Consider the following 16,696-nt stretch of genomic DNA (forward strand, 5'->3'; position numbering starts at 1 on the left):
CGCCATTTGGATTACTACCCCGACTAATATGGCCAATAACTATATATGTCAGCTCCCACACACCAGTTGAATTGAAGGAGAGAATAATCAGCTCCAATGTGAGGAAATGGTTAGGTATTCCAAGATGCCTGAGCAGTATTTGCCTATTTGGACTTGGGGAACTCAATCTCCCTCTTTCTAGCCTTACAGAGGAGTTCAAATGCACTAAGGTAAAACTGGAGATGACCCTTTCAGAGAGAGTGGCTGCTTCAACCCCAAAAACGGGAAGGAACTGGAATGATAAGAACACAATACAGCAGGCAATATCAGACTTTCACCACAGTGACATTGTTGACTAAGTGCAGTAAGATAGGGGATGGTTGAGCATAACACAACCACCATGAAATGAAACATCTGTATCATAACAGGGAAAGATGGCTGGGGCTGAAGTCCAGATTCTTGTAAGGCTGAGTGCAGCAGATCAGCACATGTGCCTTGAACTGCACCCGGGATTTACTCTATCACTGCTGCCCACAGACATACACAAGTATATTCTAGTTACATTTTTTTTTGCAGTTTCATATTTTTTGCTTATGCTTTCGTTTTTCCTTGTTTATTTTTGTTTGTTTTTTTATTTTATTCTTTTAGTTTTCATTATTTTTAGAATGTTTTCATAAGTTTTACCCTAAAGAAATGCCTTCTTGGCATTTCTTGCTACTAAACCAACAACTTCCCCATCTTTTTTGTGCTTTCATTTCTGTTTACAATTGTGTTTTTTTTGCGATTGCTGACAGCAGATCAAAAAGAGCGTCGCCTGGAAACTTGTCGTGAAATGAAGGATTAGTTTGATAATGACCCAGATTTTTTTTCAAAAATTATTACAGGAGATGAATCGTCGTGCTACAGTTACGATCCTGAGTCGAATAAGCAAGTCCAGTCATTGGAAACCCGCAAATTCTCCTCGAGCAAAAAATGATGTCAAAGGTCATTATGAATTTGTTCCAGCAGGTCAGACTGTAAACGTAAAAAGTATTCTACCTAGAAATGTTAAGAAGGTTGTGCAACAGTGTGAAAAGGAAACACCCTGATTTGTGGGAGTCGGGCGATTGGTTCTTTCATCATGACAACGCTCCATCTCAAACTGCTCTCAGCATTCGCCAATTTTTGCCAAGAAACGGTATGACAACCCTGAACCACCCACCCTACTCACCGGATTTAGCTCCGTGTGATTTCTTTTTGTTCCCTCGGAGGAAAAAAGACTTGAAAGGAAGGCGTTTTGCTGACGTCGAAGAGGTAAAACAAGAAACGACCAGAGCATTAATGGGCAATTACTTAAGACGAATTTAAAAAATGTTTCGAACAATGGAACAAAGGTTAGATAAGTGTATTTCCACCAATGGAGAGTACTTTGAAGGAGACAAATTGTAGTGTGTACAGAAAATTAAATTAAACACGTTTTAAAAATATTTCCGGTTATTTTTGGGTCCCCCCTCGAATATATTGTAGCTGCATTTTCCCAAAATTACCAAAATTCAGCAGCTCTAGCATAAAAAATGGGATTCAACAAAAGCCTGACGTGCTGAAATGATTCCACAGACAAATATCTTCATTTTTAAAGGTTTTAGTTAAAATTCAAAGTAAAACAGTTCACACACGAAATAAAGAAAATTAAGTTCTTGTTAAGAAAAGTTCTGTTCAAAGCCTAAATCTTGTTACATTTCAAATTGTTACAAATCACTTCAAAATGTTTCTGAACCATTTCAAAACGATAAGAAAACTGTATGCCTATCCCATTTTTTAGCTGAAAATAGGTCATTTAAGTCCCTGTGTACTGGGACCTGTTCTAAATAACAACTGATTCAATTAACATGCTGTATCTTAGTTATAGCAAAAAGGGTCTATCTTATACTAACTTGCAGGGTGAGAACATAATACCATTGTTGATGTCTATGAAAGAAATTTATATTCTGTTCAAATTAAGCAAATACTAATATGTGTTTAACTCAAAGCTTTAACTTCCTAAGATTGGCTCTTACATATATTTAGATATATATATATATATATATATATATATATATATATATATATATATATATATACATATATATATATATATATATATATTTCTTGTAAAATAAACACAAAACACCCTCAAAAGTTTGGGGGTCCACCCCATATACTGTAGAGCAGATGAAATTAAATTGAGGTCTTTACAGACTTCTTTACAAACAGAACTGGTAATAACAAAAATGGAGGTTGTATTTAAAGTCAGCAGAAGGGAAATGACATCATAAGCAAATGGCATTCTGGAACCAGAAGTGACAACAGGAGGAGGCGGGATTTTTAGGGCTGGAACCAGAAGTGATGTTGAGGTTGTTAGTTTGTGGATTTCTTGGTTGTTCTGCAGGAAGAGGAGAAAGAGTTAGAGGGTAGCACCAATCCCTACTCCAGTGGGTAAATCACTGTCTCCCAAACGCACGTGACTATATATATATCTGCCCTTCAGGACCATCATAGAGAATATCTGAATAGAGATTTGTTTTTTTTAGTACAAACCTCCCATCTCATCATTTTATTATCAGTCAGTAATGAGGAGCTCAGATTCTAATGTGTAAATGTCATGCTGCCTTTTTGTATTCCCCTGACTGCTTTCTTACTGAGACTTGTTTCTCAATTAACTTAAATGATATTATTGCAAGCATCACAAGTTACTAAAAGATGACTTCATTTGTCTGTAGCAGGTAATAACATATAATAAGCATTTGCAATTTGGTCCTGCGGTGGGTTGGCACCCTGCCCAGGATTGGTTCCTGCCTTGTGCCCTGTGTTGGCTGGGATTGGCTCCAGCAGACCCCCGTGACCCTGTATTCGAATTCAACGGGTTAGAAAATGGATGGATGGATGGATTTGCAATTTGAAAGACAATGAAAACTGCCTGTGGAAGTATAGCATGTTCCTATTTAAATCAGCGTTAAACTGTGCCTTGAAAATTAAAATTAAGAATAAGACTGGGGTGGTGGTGAGGCTATTGAACAAATATTATTGAATTAATTACCTATTTTAAAGTAAACATGTCATACTTACTGTGATTAAGTCTGTTAAATATGTTAGTAAAATCCTTAACATATACAGGACAATGTCACATTAATCTGTGTGACCCCGTTTTGAAATTCTACTTTTAATTGCACTTGTGTGGATCTGTGATTTCATTCTTAAAATATGAAGGGTCACCCTGTGTTAGGATTCCTTAGCACTAGATTTAATAGCTCTATCCCTTACTGTACTTACCGTAGATATTCTGCTACTGTCGTATTTCTCAGTTCTGGATCAGGATGCTATATTTCAGCCCCATCATGCACCTTTCTCACAAACTTTGTTTAATGATCAGCAGAAATCTCTGCTTTCTGTTGTACTTAATTAATATCTTAGCATGGTTAGTCATCATCCAATTCAAGTGATCAATATGAATGTTTTATAACATTTACAAAGAGTTATGCAAAAGAATGAAATTGTGGGGAACAACTAAGCTTCCTCTTCCTTCTAATCTAAACCAATAAGAAAACTTTTACTGTAATGCTGCCATCACAATGCTGTATACAGTATATAATATCTCAACTCTCATTCTTACTCATTTAGTGATATGTAGAGTGGAATGAAATCAAAAAAATATTATGAGAAAATAATTTGATATTTTTATATTTTAGGTAATTCATGGGGCAAGTGTTGTAAAAACATAATAAAACACCATAAGTTCATTATATTTTTTAAGCCAATTAAGGAACACATACACAAGTATTTTAAAACAGTTTTCAAAGTAGTTGACTGGGATACTAGTTGAATGTTTCTGTTTTTTGTTTATATTATCTTCAGGCACCTACTCTGTCTTCTAAACTTTACGCATTCATTAGAAGAACCGATTAAATTTATGTTGTTCTTTATAGCACTGATACAGCTGTCTGCATTCACTGTCCTAGGCTTTTACATTGCTGTTCCTCTTTGCTCCATTCCCATGAGATGACGCCATATATCTATGCGCTTTGACTGCTTTCTTTTGCATGTTGTGATGAAGGTAACTAAATGTTTAGGACATTGTTTACTTGAATTGTGCAGGAGGATTGATAAAGTGTACCTTTATGTCCTTTATATTTTGAGGGCATTTATACAAAGATATGTGAGGTTTGTAAATGCCCTGTAGGACATAATCCAGTATAATGGGTTACATCTAAAATATGAACATGATATAATTCTTTAAACCAGGAGTGTCAAATATCATCATATAATCCACAGTATGTTAATGGAAAGAAGTGACAAGCAACTCCATCAGTTTGGAAGACTTCATTTTAAAATTTTGGCCTTCTTGAACTCTTCACATCCAGGATCAAGAATTTCTTCAGTTTTATTATCCAAACCTGTGTACAGTTATTAAAGGAATGGCTGGGGGTTACTCCATAAAGTGGTTTCTCCTTTTCACTCTTTTATCTCTTGTCTATGCTGTGTAACCCAGTTCTCTCTTCGACTCCATAACTGCTCTCTCATTTAATGTGAAAAGCACCTGCTGCCATTGTGATGACTGTCTGGAAGAAACAATAGTGGACCTCTTTTGTTGAAAATGGGCACACTTGTTCTAAAGGAAATTTGTTAGGACAGTTAAATTTTCATTGAGATATTGTGAAGGGCGAAAATTTTTGAAAATTCAAAAACTCACATAGAAAAGCATTGGCAAATTTTATAACTCATCTATCCAAATTCATAGAACCATTCTGTCTGACTCCAATTACTGGTTAGTTTTTGGTTTCTAATTTACCTTGAGGAACGTTATTCCTAACTTTTTAATTTTGTATATTTTCCTGTTTTACTAATTTGACAGCCACTCTTGATGTGAAAACAGTAAAACACTGGCTAAATTGTACACACAACAACAACAACAACAACATTTATTTACATAGGAAATTTTCATACAAAAAAAAATTTAGTTCAGAGTGCTTTACAAAATGAAGAATAGAAAAATAGAAGACACAATAAAAAATAAAAATAAGTCAACATTAATTAACATAGAATAAGTAAGGTCCGATGGCCAGGGTGGACAGAAAAAAAACTCCAGAGGCTGGAGAAAAAAAATAAAATCTGTAGGGATTCCAGACCAAGAGACCGCCCAGTCCCCTTTGCAGCCACTTGTACCTGGCACTGCCCATAGACGTAGATACTTGTATAAACCTCCTTAACAGCAGCTCACTTCTCCTGCTGCTTAAAATTGTACTGAGTAAATTATAAGATCTCCATTACTGTAAAAGTAAAAATGTTAGAAACTTAACTTATGTAGAAAAGAATGGAAGGGGAAAAGAGCTCATACACAGTGTGTAGGTGACATATTATGCATAGTGTGTAGTACTTAGAGTTTATGTTGCACGAAAAACCAACTAACTGCTATGTCATTTGCACACTGCATCGGTGCCTCTACAGTTCAAAAGATCATTCTTGTTTGAACATGCTCCCCAGCAAGAGATTTTTCAGAGATGGTTAATATAACAATACTTTAGCAAAAATGCATGTGTTTGGAATTTTGTAATCATAGAACTGGATATCTGACATGCCAAGAATGCAGCGCAAGTAAACTGGGAAATTGTACATGAATATTTTGATATTATTTTGTGTTTGTTCAGTATTGCTCTCCACCTGAAACCTATTTTATCAAGAAATGTAGTATCTCTATTCTCCATAAAAAAAATTAAAAAAAAACATCAAACAACACAGAGTAAGTAAGTAATACAAAACATAATTTGGATGGAGTATTCCTTTTAAGAAATTTGGAGGACAATTAGCTGTAAACCCACCACAAGCAATATCTGATAATAGTAAATCAATCGATGCAATTTTTGGAATCTATTGTCTTTTAAAACCATTTCAGTCAAATCAGACCTATTTGGGCTTGTTTTTTAAACTACACTATATTTTAAAATGCTATTTAAAAATATGTATTTTATATACTCTAGTAAGACATGCAATTATATTAAATTTCCACAGTTATTTATGAATTTGATTTATTGTTATAAAACTATTTTGAAATGAACAAAATGTGATAACTAAGTCAAAGAATGCAACTGAAGGTTACACTATACATACATTTTCTATTTATTTATTTTTGTCACCTCACCACAGGGGGCTGTTTTATTTTATATATTTGAAATCATTAACTCTTTTTAGTATAGTAAACTCTTCTTTCCAATACATTTAAAGCCCTTAATACAGTATAATGTTTCTTATAATGGTTCCTTCAGAATATTGCAGAGTCTGCTTAATATCTTAACTGTCATTCTTATTTATTTCATGTTATTTACTGTGGCATGGAGCCAGCAAAATATTATGAAAAGCTAAATTATGTTTATGTCATTCACTTTAGACTGCTGTAATGAAGGCATCAGTAAAAAGGGTGAGTTTACTGTTCTACGGCCTACGTTTTTTCTAAGTTCCAAACCAGTGTTTTTATTTTGCCAAGCTTCTCTCAGACTTCTGACTTTCAAATCTAGTTGTCTGATTGACTATTCCACATGCCACATGTTCTGGTGGAACTATATAATGTATGAAGCCTGAAGTCCGAATATCAAAGAAACACTTTCACAAAAGGTACAAATATAACACAACAATTGCGCTTTTATTCAAAAATATAACTAGAAAAAAAAAGCTGCCTTAACATGCATCATTAATATATATTTGTTATATTTGTACCTTTTGTGAAAGTGTTTCTTTGATATTTGGACTTCAGGCTTCATACATTATACAGTTTTTGCCTACATTTTGTCATCTACTACTAGAATATAAAAAAATTTTCTGTTTTAACAATATGTTTACACAGATTACTGTAGAAACGGAACAGACAAGAAATGCGTGTATTCCAAATAATGATCTATTGTTTCCACTCTAAAACTCCACTTCACTCCCAGATAATCAATCAAGGCATGAGCTGGTGAGAAGTTCGTGCACGTTCTGCAGCTGTGGGGGGTTGGAACAGCCGGCTACATGCTACTTGTCTATATCAGCACATTTAGATGAGACAAAAGACGCTGGCAAAGAGGTGTGAACAGATTTATGAAGTGATTTAAGGTGGGACAGATCTATGAGTTTTTTCGTAGGCTCTGGTAATTCTAGTGTTAATCCAAATATTTTAACTCAGAAGTGCAGCGGCCTATCCCAGCAACATCTGGAATGAGTCAGGAGTGAATCAAATGTAAAAACATTTGACTTTAATGTTTTTGTTTTCTTTAGGATTCAGCCCACTTGTTTCTCGTGTGGTTGCAAAACTTCATTTTGTGCCTTATAATTTGACCTGGGCTGATGCCCAGAGCTACTGCAGGACTATCTACACTGACCTGGTAACTATTAATAAAGAAGAAGAAAATCAGTCGCTTTTAAACATCTCAGGAAAACAAGAATTTTGGATCGGGCTGAAACGTTACAATGACAACTGGCAGTGGTCAAATAATGATGAAGTTACATATTCAAAGTGGAAAAGAGATTTCTTCTGCGCTTTTATTCAGTCTGATGGCTCCTGGAATGATACAGGCTGTTATGAAAAATTAACTTTCATGTGCTACAAAGGTAAAGAATCTATAATAAAAGTGGCATCAGGACTGGCGGTACCATATAGGCAAAATAGGAGGTCACCAAGGGTGGCAAAAGATTTTGGATCAGAGGGGCAGGCATTTTTTTTTAACATTGCAATCTCAACCAAGAAATACTGTGACTTTGCACAACACCAAAAGGGAAACCCCTCACCTCCTCCAAAATAAGTACCAAAGCCGGCAGTGAGTGGTATTAATTAAATTATTTGGAAAACCTGTTGATTCAAACCAAAAAGTGACCTTTTTGTCAACTATTAATTTTGTCTAAATATTTGTAATAGTAAATAATGTGGTCATAAAATATATAAAGATATATTTATTTCAAAAAATTGCAGCAAATAAAATTCTGGGACATACAGTACAGTATTTACAACTGTATAAAATTTAAACATTTACTACTTTACAACAGCTGTAAAGTGTGATCATTGACAAGTTAAATATTGAAGTATTTTAGGTTTGTAGCCTGATGGGTAGGATCACTGAAAAATCATATGAAATGATAAGGTCAGTGAAACGTTACACTGAATTCCAGCTCTCATGTATACTGCTTGAGTCTTAACAAAAATATGAATTTTCATTAATAATATTATTAATTAATTAAGCATATTTATAAGGCTCCTGACATCTTAGTTTTATATAAAATCAAAGGGAATTGTTCTCATGTGCACAGATAAGTAGTCTGAAACAGTCTGGTTGATTCAAGCACCCCAGATATCACTGTAGGACAAATTAGTATTGTGCTTTTTGTTAGGCTAAGCTAAACCAAGACCCTTCTACATTTCAGTTATTACTACCGTAGATACTCGCCTATTAGTTGACCTTGCAGATAAGTTGAGTATATTGTTTAAGCTGAAAATTATGAAATTTGTTATGACCTGCATATAAGACGAGGGTAAAGCTTGACAGCCTATCAAATTCTTTGAATTTCATAATTATACCCAATGTACCTGGGCCCAGACTTTCAACATTTTAATTTTTGAAGAATTTTAGTAAGCCAAAATTAAAACTCCAAAAACATTTTTATTCATTTACTTACAGTTAGAATATTTCAATTAAATTCGTATTCAAATCCCTCGCATATAATAAAGTGGCCCTAAGTGTCTTCTTCAAATCCTTCAAAGTCTGACTCTTCGTCATCAGAATGTCCGAATAAAACGTGAAAGTTTTCTTCCGTGACGTCATCAACGTAAACATCATCCTCTTCGCTGTCGCTGATTGTTAAATCATCTGCTGCTGATTCTTTGTCGTCATAGATGGCATCATCATCTGATCCATTCATAGCATTACTGATGCCGCATTTCAAGAACGACTTTTTGATCATTTCTGGTGGAATTGAGTCCCAAGCTTCCTTTACCCATTTAGCTACTAAATCAATGTCTGGTTTCTTCAAATTCCCTCCTTTTGTTAATTTTACTTCTCCAGAACACATCCACTGCTGAAACATGCTGTGTACTCTGTCCTTGAATGGCTTGTTCAAACAAACATCTAATGGCTGGAGCATCAATGTCAATCCGCCGGGAATAACAGCTAACATAGTAGCCATTTTCCTGGCTTCATCCTTCACATCCTCTAATGTATGAGCGTGGAACATGTCCCACACCAAAAGTGACGGGCATTTACTGCCCTGCTCCTGATCGCCTAGCCCACACATCTTGAAGCCACAATTTGTTCCAGCCTCATCCATCCAGCCTTTGGGGTGTACACTAACAGTAATGCCTGCAGGAAATTTTATGTTCTTTGGGAATGACTTCCTTTTGAATATTATCGCTGGGCGTAGCTTTGTACCATCTGCCAAGCAAGAGAGGACAACGGTGAAATGGGTTTTTTCATGGCCCGTTGACTTAATAAGTACGGTCTTCTCACTAATACCTGCTACAGTTCGATTCCCCGGCATATCAAATGTCATTGGCGTTTCATCCATGTTACCAATGTTACTGAGATCAAAGTCATGCCTTTTTCTTTGCTTGATAATAAATTTATTAAAGGAACTGACCTTTTCTTCCAGATCTATTGGCAGCTTCTGTGCGATTTTTGTTCGCTGACGAAGTCACAGCCCATATCTGTTCATAAACCGCGTACACCAGCCAGCCGATGCTTGAAATTTCAACAAAGGCTTACCATCGATCGTTAAATACTTTCCTTCTTTTGCCAATTGAAGTGCACGTAACCGAATGCTCGAATGAGTCACAACGTATCCATTTTGCCTGCATTCCACAATCCAGTCATTCAAGTCCTTTTCCAGTCCACTGAAAGGCGAAAGTCTAAAACGCAATGCTTTCTTAGACTTTGGCATTGCTTGTAGAGAAGACTTATTTTTTCTCCAATCTCTTACAAGTTTTTTGCTAACGCAAAACTCTCTACCAGCCACACAATTATTGGTTTCCTCAGCAGGCTGAATGACTTTCAGTTTGAACGATGCGGGATACGATGCTGTTGTCTTCTTTTCAGAATTCATGATCGTACCGGTAAGAAGTTTAACTTAATATATTGATCTATTTTACTAATAAACTGCAATTAAATATACGTAAGCTAATAATGCAGAGCATGTGGGGTCTTCAAGCTTCTTCCAGAGACAATTCAATGCAAATTTAATAAAGAGCTGCAAAACGTTGCGCCAAATGAATGTTGAGTAGATTGTATTAAATCCATTCATCCATTAACCAACCCTCTGAATCCGAACACAGGGTCACGGGGGTCTGCTGGAGCCAATCCCAGCCAACACAGGGCACAAGGCAGGAACCAATCCTGGGCAGGGCGCCAAACCACCGCAGGACACACACAAACACACCCACACACCAAGCACACACTAGGGCCAATTTAGAATCGCCAATCCACCTAACCTGCATGTCTTTGGACTGTGGGAGGATGTTGTTGATTATTTTTCGGACAATAAGGCGCACTTAAAATCCTTTAATTTTATAATTTTATAATCCGGTGCGCCTTATGTATTAATTCTGGTTGTGCTTACTCACCTCGAACCGATTTTATGTGATACACGGTGCTCAAAAATCTGTCAAAATGTTTTAGAATGACTTAGGTAAGCTACGAAGCTGCACCGCTTGATAGATTGTTGGAGCATTACGGCTACCGTAGTCAGGAAGTTTACATCAGGAGACCGGATGGCTTTTTCCACAGATCTCTGTCTCTATTGATCTGCGACTCCATGCGCGCCCATCTCACCGATACTTTCAAAATCCAAGTGAAGCAAACTAATTCGGAGCTTGTCATCATTCCGGGTGGATTAACCAAAGAACTCCAACTGTTAGATATCGGTGTCAACAGGTCGTTCAAAGTTAAATTGCGAGATGCGTGGGAGCATTGGATGATGGAAGGCGAACACACATTCACCAAGACAGTAAGGCAACGCCAGGCGAGTTACGCCACTATCTGCCAATGGATCGTGGATGCCTGGGCTAAGGTATCAGTCTCAAGTATCTTTGAGCTTTCATCACTAAACAGCTAAGTAATAGCAATGAGACTGACTCGGATAATGACGAGAAATGCTTGATGCTGAAATCGCCCAACTGTTTACCTCAGACACTAAGGATGAAGAATTTGATAGATTTGTGGAAGAGGATTGAGCTGAAAAAGTGAGTGTATTGTTTTGTATTTTATGTTACAACTGAGCAATGTTGAGAGTTATTGTGAATGAGTTAAATAAAGTTTGACTTATCTGTTTTGTTTCGCTGAATGCGCTTTATAATCCGATGCGCCTTATGTATGAAAGTAGACCCATTCATTGATATTGCGCTTTAAAATCCGGTGCACCTTATGGTCCGAAATACTGTATGTTTCTGGTTACCGCCATCTACTGGCAGCTAATGGTATGTTTGTTATCCAAAACCTGCAAAAGCTAATGCTCAAATTCAAGTGCGGTATTTCACAGTTTAAAGAATTATTTAATGAAATTAGTGTTGCCCCGTGGATAAGTCGACTTTGTGTTTTTGAATGAATTTTAAGGCATACATTTTTCAACTTATACATGAGTATCTACGGTAGTTAACTTGCTTTATGCTTTTGATCTGTCAACAGTGTTAAACAAAATTAATTAACCTCTTTGCTGACTTTGCCAAACAGGGTGCCAGGCCATTACAGATGGACCAACCATGTCAGAAAATGACACAGGTAGCAGTTCACAAAAGTTCATTTATTTTATTTGTTCAGGAGTGCAGCAAGTGACATACACTGCACCTTTTAATTGTGATATTCTAAGTGTAGATCTTATTATTATTGGCTTCCATTGAGAACTGCATAAGACAAAAACAGCAAGTCAAACATACACCTCAATTATAGTAATTACTGTGTCCATATGTCTTATGTCTCATTGATACATAGCTCTCATGAAAAGAGGATATGCTTTAGTGTTTCTGTTAATGTATTAATAAACATCTTCATCAAATCCTCATGATTCCAATCTGAAAAGGATACAATAGTACTGTTCTATATATCGGAGTTCCTCAAGGCTCTGGATGTTGTAGGACTGTCTTGGTTGTCCACAGTGATGCGGGCCCTGCATCAGTCTGTCATGGTGAAAAAGGAGCTGAGTCATAAGGCAAAGCTCTCAATTTACCATTCAATCTATGTTTCTACCCTCACCTATGGTCATGAGCTATGGGTAGTGACCAAAAGAACAAGATCACGAATACAAGTGGCCGAAATGAGTTTTCTCCGCAGGGTGTCTGGGCTTTCCCTTAAAGATAGGGTGAGAAGCTCAGTCATCCAGGAGGGGCACAGAGTAGAGCCACTGCTCCTCTACATCGAGAGGAGTCAGATGAGGTGGCTCGGGCATGTGATCAGGATGCCTCTTGGACACCTCCCTGTTGAGGTGTTCTGCGCACATCTAACCGGGAGGAGGCCCCGGGGAAGACCCAGGACACGCTGGAGAGACTACGTCTCTCGGCTGGCCTGGGAACAACTAGGGATTCCCCCGGAAGAACTAACAGAAGTGGCCAGGGTGAGGGAAGTCTGGATATCTCTACTCAAGCTGCTGCCCCCACGACCCGATCTTGGATAAGCGGAAGAGGATGGATGGATGGATGAATGTATGTTCTAAATATTCAGAAATAGTACATCAAATATGTTAAAGCTTCCTTTAATGCAAAAATTGCATTAACATCATTCTATTTAGACAAGTGATCTGCATGCATTATAAACAGGAATTTGTCTGATTAAAATGATTTTTAGTAGATTTTGATTAATAAAATTGTTAAGAGTGCAAGTTAAGCAATAAACAGGAAAAACAACTTCCAAAAATTATCAAATGCACAGAATTTGACATTGGGCTCCTGAATAAAAATATTTTTTTAATTTTTAATGACATCTAGCTTCTCTTTTCATTCCATCATTAAATACATCATCACTTAACACCTGATTTTTAAACCTGCTATTCGTAACTATCAAGTCACCAGTACATTTATGTAATGAAAACACTTTTCTTTGTTGGTATTATAAGCTAATCTAGAAGCTACATATATGAAAAAAGTATTTATTTGAATTTACTTATATGTAACTTGGTAACATCTCCTTTTTAACAGCACACCCCACATATGTGGCTATAGAAAAAACTAGCAGAATACCCGCGCTTCGCAGCGGAGAAGTAGTGTGTTAAAGAAGGTACGAAAAAGAAAAGGAAAAATTTGAAAACAACGTAACTTGATTGTTAATGTAATTGTTTTGTCATTGATATGAGTGTTTTTCTCATATCTATCTATCTATATATATATACATATCTCTATCTATCTATCTATATATATATATGTTGTTCTCATATCTATCTATATATATATATATATGTTGTTTTCATATCTATCTATATATATATATATATATATATATATCTATATATATATCTATATATCTATACATCTATATATATATATATATATATATATATATATATATATATATATATATATATATATATATATATATATATATATATATATATACCAGCTTGGCAGCGGAGAAGTAGTGTGTTAAAGAAGGAAAGAGGAAGAAAAGGAAACATTTTGAAAATAATGTAACATGATTGTCAATGTAATTGTTTTGTCACTGTTATGAGTGTCGCTGTGATATATATATATATATATATATATAGCAAAATACCAGCCAAGTGATGTCATGTGTTAAAGAAGTTATGAAAAAGAAAAGGAAACATTTTAAAAATAATGTAACATCATTGTCAAAGTAATTGTTTTGTGTATTTGGCGGCAGCGTCACAAAGTTTTTCGTCTAGCTGCATCAGAAAATGTACCACAACGTCTGACACGCCTCCTTTTTAGTGTTTTCTCACAGCTTGGATTGCTGCTGTCATATATATACACACAAACACACACACACACACACACACACATACATACATATATATACACATACATATCTTCATATCTACATATCTATATACATATCTACATATACACATATATATATATATATACATACCTATCTACATCATATATACACATACATACATACATACACACACACAAATTATATATATGTGTGTGTGTGTATGTGTGTGTGTGTGTGTGTGTGTGTGTGTGTGTATGTATATATATATATATATATATAATGTAAATAGGGGTGTGTGTGTGTTTTATATATATATATATATATATATACATACATACATATATATACACATACATATACTTGTGTGTATGTTTGTATGTGTCTATATGTGTGTGTATAGCTTTGGTCACTGAGTGCAAGGGAAAAATAATAAAATATAGTCTATAAGTTATTAAACAGTAAAACATTAACGTTTTAAGAAGTACAGGTACATTGAGCACTACTGGAGTGGTTTCAGGTAAACTACATTTTAAAGACTGTGTAACACAACAGGTAAGTAACTAACAGCAGCTAAAATGTATATGGATCATCTCTCGTAGTAGATCCTTTTGAAAGGCGCTACACGACGGCTGTGGTATAGAAATTACATTTTCTATGTGAACGCTCAAATTTGTGCCTCTGGTAATGTGCCTTACTGGCATTTAAAGAAAATTAGTTTTGTGTCCTCTGCAGTGTTAAGAGAGAAAGGCTTTGGTTTGGGATAAAAGGAAAAAGGTGTAAAGAAAGGAAAGTTGCCTTTTCTTTAATATAGTACTATAAAATACCAAGCAGCGGAGAAGTAGTGTGTTAAAGAAGCAATGAAAAAGAAAATTAAACATTTTGAAAATAACGTAACATGATTGTCAATGTAATTGTTTTGTCACTGTTGTGAGTGATGAGTGTTGTCATATATATATATATATATATATATATATATATATATATATATACATATATATCTACATATATACACATACATATACACACACACATAAATACATACATACATACACACACATATATACACACAAATACATATATATATACATACATACACACACACATATATAAACATATATATACATATACATACATATCTACATATATACACACACAGCTATTTCGTATCAGTGCAATACGCTGCTTGTTAAAACGGATGACTCCCGCTCTTATGTGGAAGTCTGCGTGGATATTATGTGTTAAATTCTAAATAGAAGTAATTTTTATTTAGTCGACAGAAATATCTTTGGTAGGAATGGTAAAAACAGACAGGAATATTATTCGTGAATAAATCAACTCAAACCTTAAACAACTTATAATATTTTGCTCTCCATAAAAATATATCCTGTCTAAATTATACAAGTTAGAAATAAAGTAAACGTTAAAAGAACAAACATTCACATTTCTTTACTCTTATGTAATTTTATATAAAAATAAACTTAGATTTTAAATATCCCAAAAGATTTTGCTCTCCATAAAAATATATCCTGTCAAAATTATACAAATTCAAATATGAACATGCTGCATAACAAAACCTGGAAATATAAATAAAATGTGTTCCTTTCAGCAATAACAAATCAAATCATTCAGTTGTCTTTGCTCATATGTCATTTTAGAGCTGGACGCCTGGCATCTTTTTTTGGCCACAGGTTCGTTTCTGTTTGGTGTGAGGTTCTGTGTTGTGGAGATTCTCAGGATGGATTGAAGGTGCTCACCAGTGAGGCGACTCCTGTGTGCTGTTTTGTTAGTCTTTATCACTGAGAAGAGCTTCTCACACAGATATGTGCTACCAAACATGCACAAGGTTCGAGCCGCATGTAGACAGACTTTTTTTGTTCTTCAAAGTCACTAAAGCGACGTGCAAAATCAGTGCGCTCAGTTTATCAGCAAAGTGCGATTTGGGAACACCGTAGTGACGACTTGGTTTAACATTACTTGGCAACAGGGAAAGTGGGGCAAGGTGTACTGGTGCATTTGTGTCTCCCATAAAAGCAGCTTCACTTGAAATCACTTTGTGATTGTGCACGGGTTAAAACGTCCGCTGAAGTGTCAGATTCTTATTTAATTATGCTGCTTTCTGTATCTTCTGCATTGCATTCAGGTTACCCTGATGTTTTGTCTCATAGTGCCGTCTTAGATTAAATTCTGTAATTACAGCCACATTAGCTCCCAAATGAGACACACGGGTTCAGTAAACATATACTCAGCCTCCCATCGGTTTTTAAAGGCTCTATTTTCAGAATCAACTTTTCTCTTCAGCATCGTGTGAGCTACCTTCGCAATAACTTGCAGCATCATAAGGTAGACTTGATTAACGCGGTAAGTGTTCGGCAAGGCAGCTGAAGCGCTGCATTATGGGATCTGTAGTTTATTGTGTTACCAGTGCTTCATATACCCGGTCTTTAATAACAATAATAAAGTACAGTGATCCCTTGCTGTATCGCGCTTTGACTTTTGCGGTTTTGCTCTATCGCGGATTTTATATGTAAGCATATGTAAATGTATATTGCGGATTTTTCACTGATTCGCGGATTTCTGCGGACAATGGGTCTTTTAATTTATGCTACACGCTTCCTCAGTTTGTTTGCCCAGTTGATTTCATACAAGGGACGCTATTGGCGGATGGCTTAGAAGCTACCCAATCAGAGCACGTATTACATATTAACTAAAACTCCTCAATGCTATAAGATATGCCTCCTCCGCGGTGCTCGATTGTTTGCTTGTCTCTGCCTCTATCTCACCCTCTCTGACATTCTCTGCACCTGACGGAG

General features: G+C 35.7%; 1 protein-coding gene across 1 annotated transcript in view; it reads left to right on the top strand.

Moving 5' to 3' along the window:
* The first annotated feature begins 7,302 nt into the window (after window positions 1–7,302).
* The window catches only part of LOC120519254 (macrophage mannose receptor 1-like), an 83,844-nt gene continuing 74,450 nt past the window's right edge, over window positions 7,303–16,696 (top strand). The window contains exon 1 of the mRNA XM_039742401.1: window positions 7,303–7,572. The gene's annotated coding sequence lies outside the window, so the exon portion shown is untranslated. The remainder of the gene's footprint in view (window positions 7,573–16,696) is intronic.

Source organism: Polypterus senegalus, unplaced genomic scaffold (genome assembly GCF_016835505.1).
Source record: "Polypterus senegalus isolate Bchr_013 unplaced genomic scaffold, ASM1683550v1 scaffold_1956, whole genome shotgun sequence".
In the NCBI taxonomy this organism is placed as follows: domain Eukaryota; kingdom Metazoa; phylum Chordata; class Cladistia; order Polypteriformes; family Polypteridae; genus Polypterus; species Polypterus senegalus.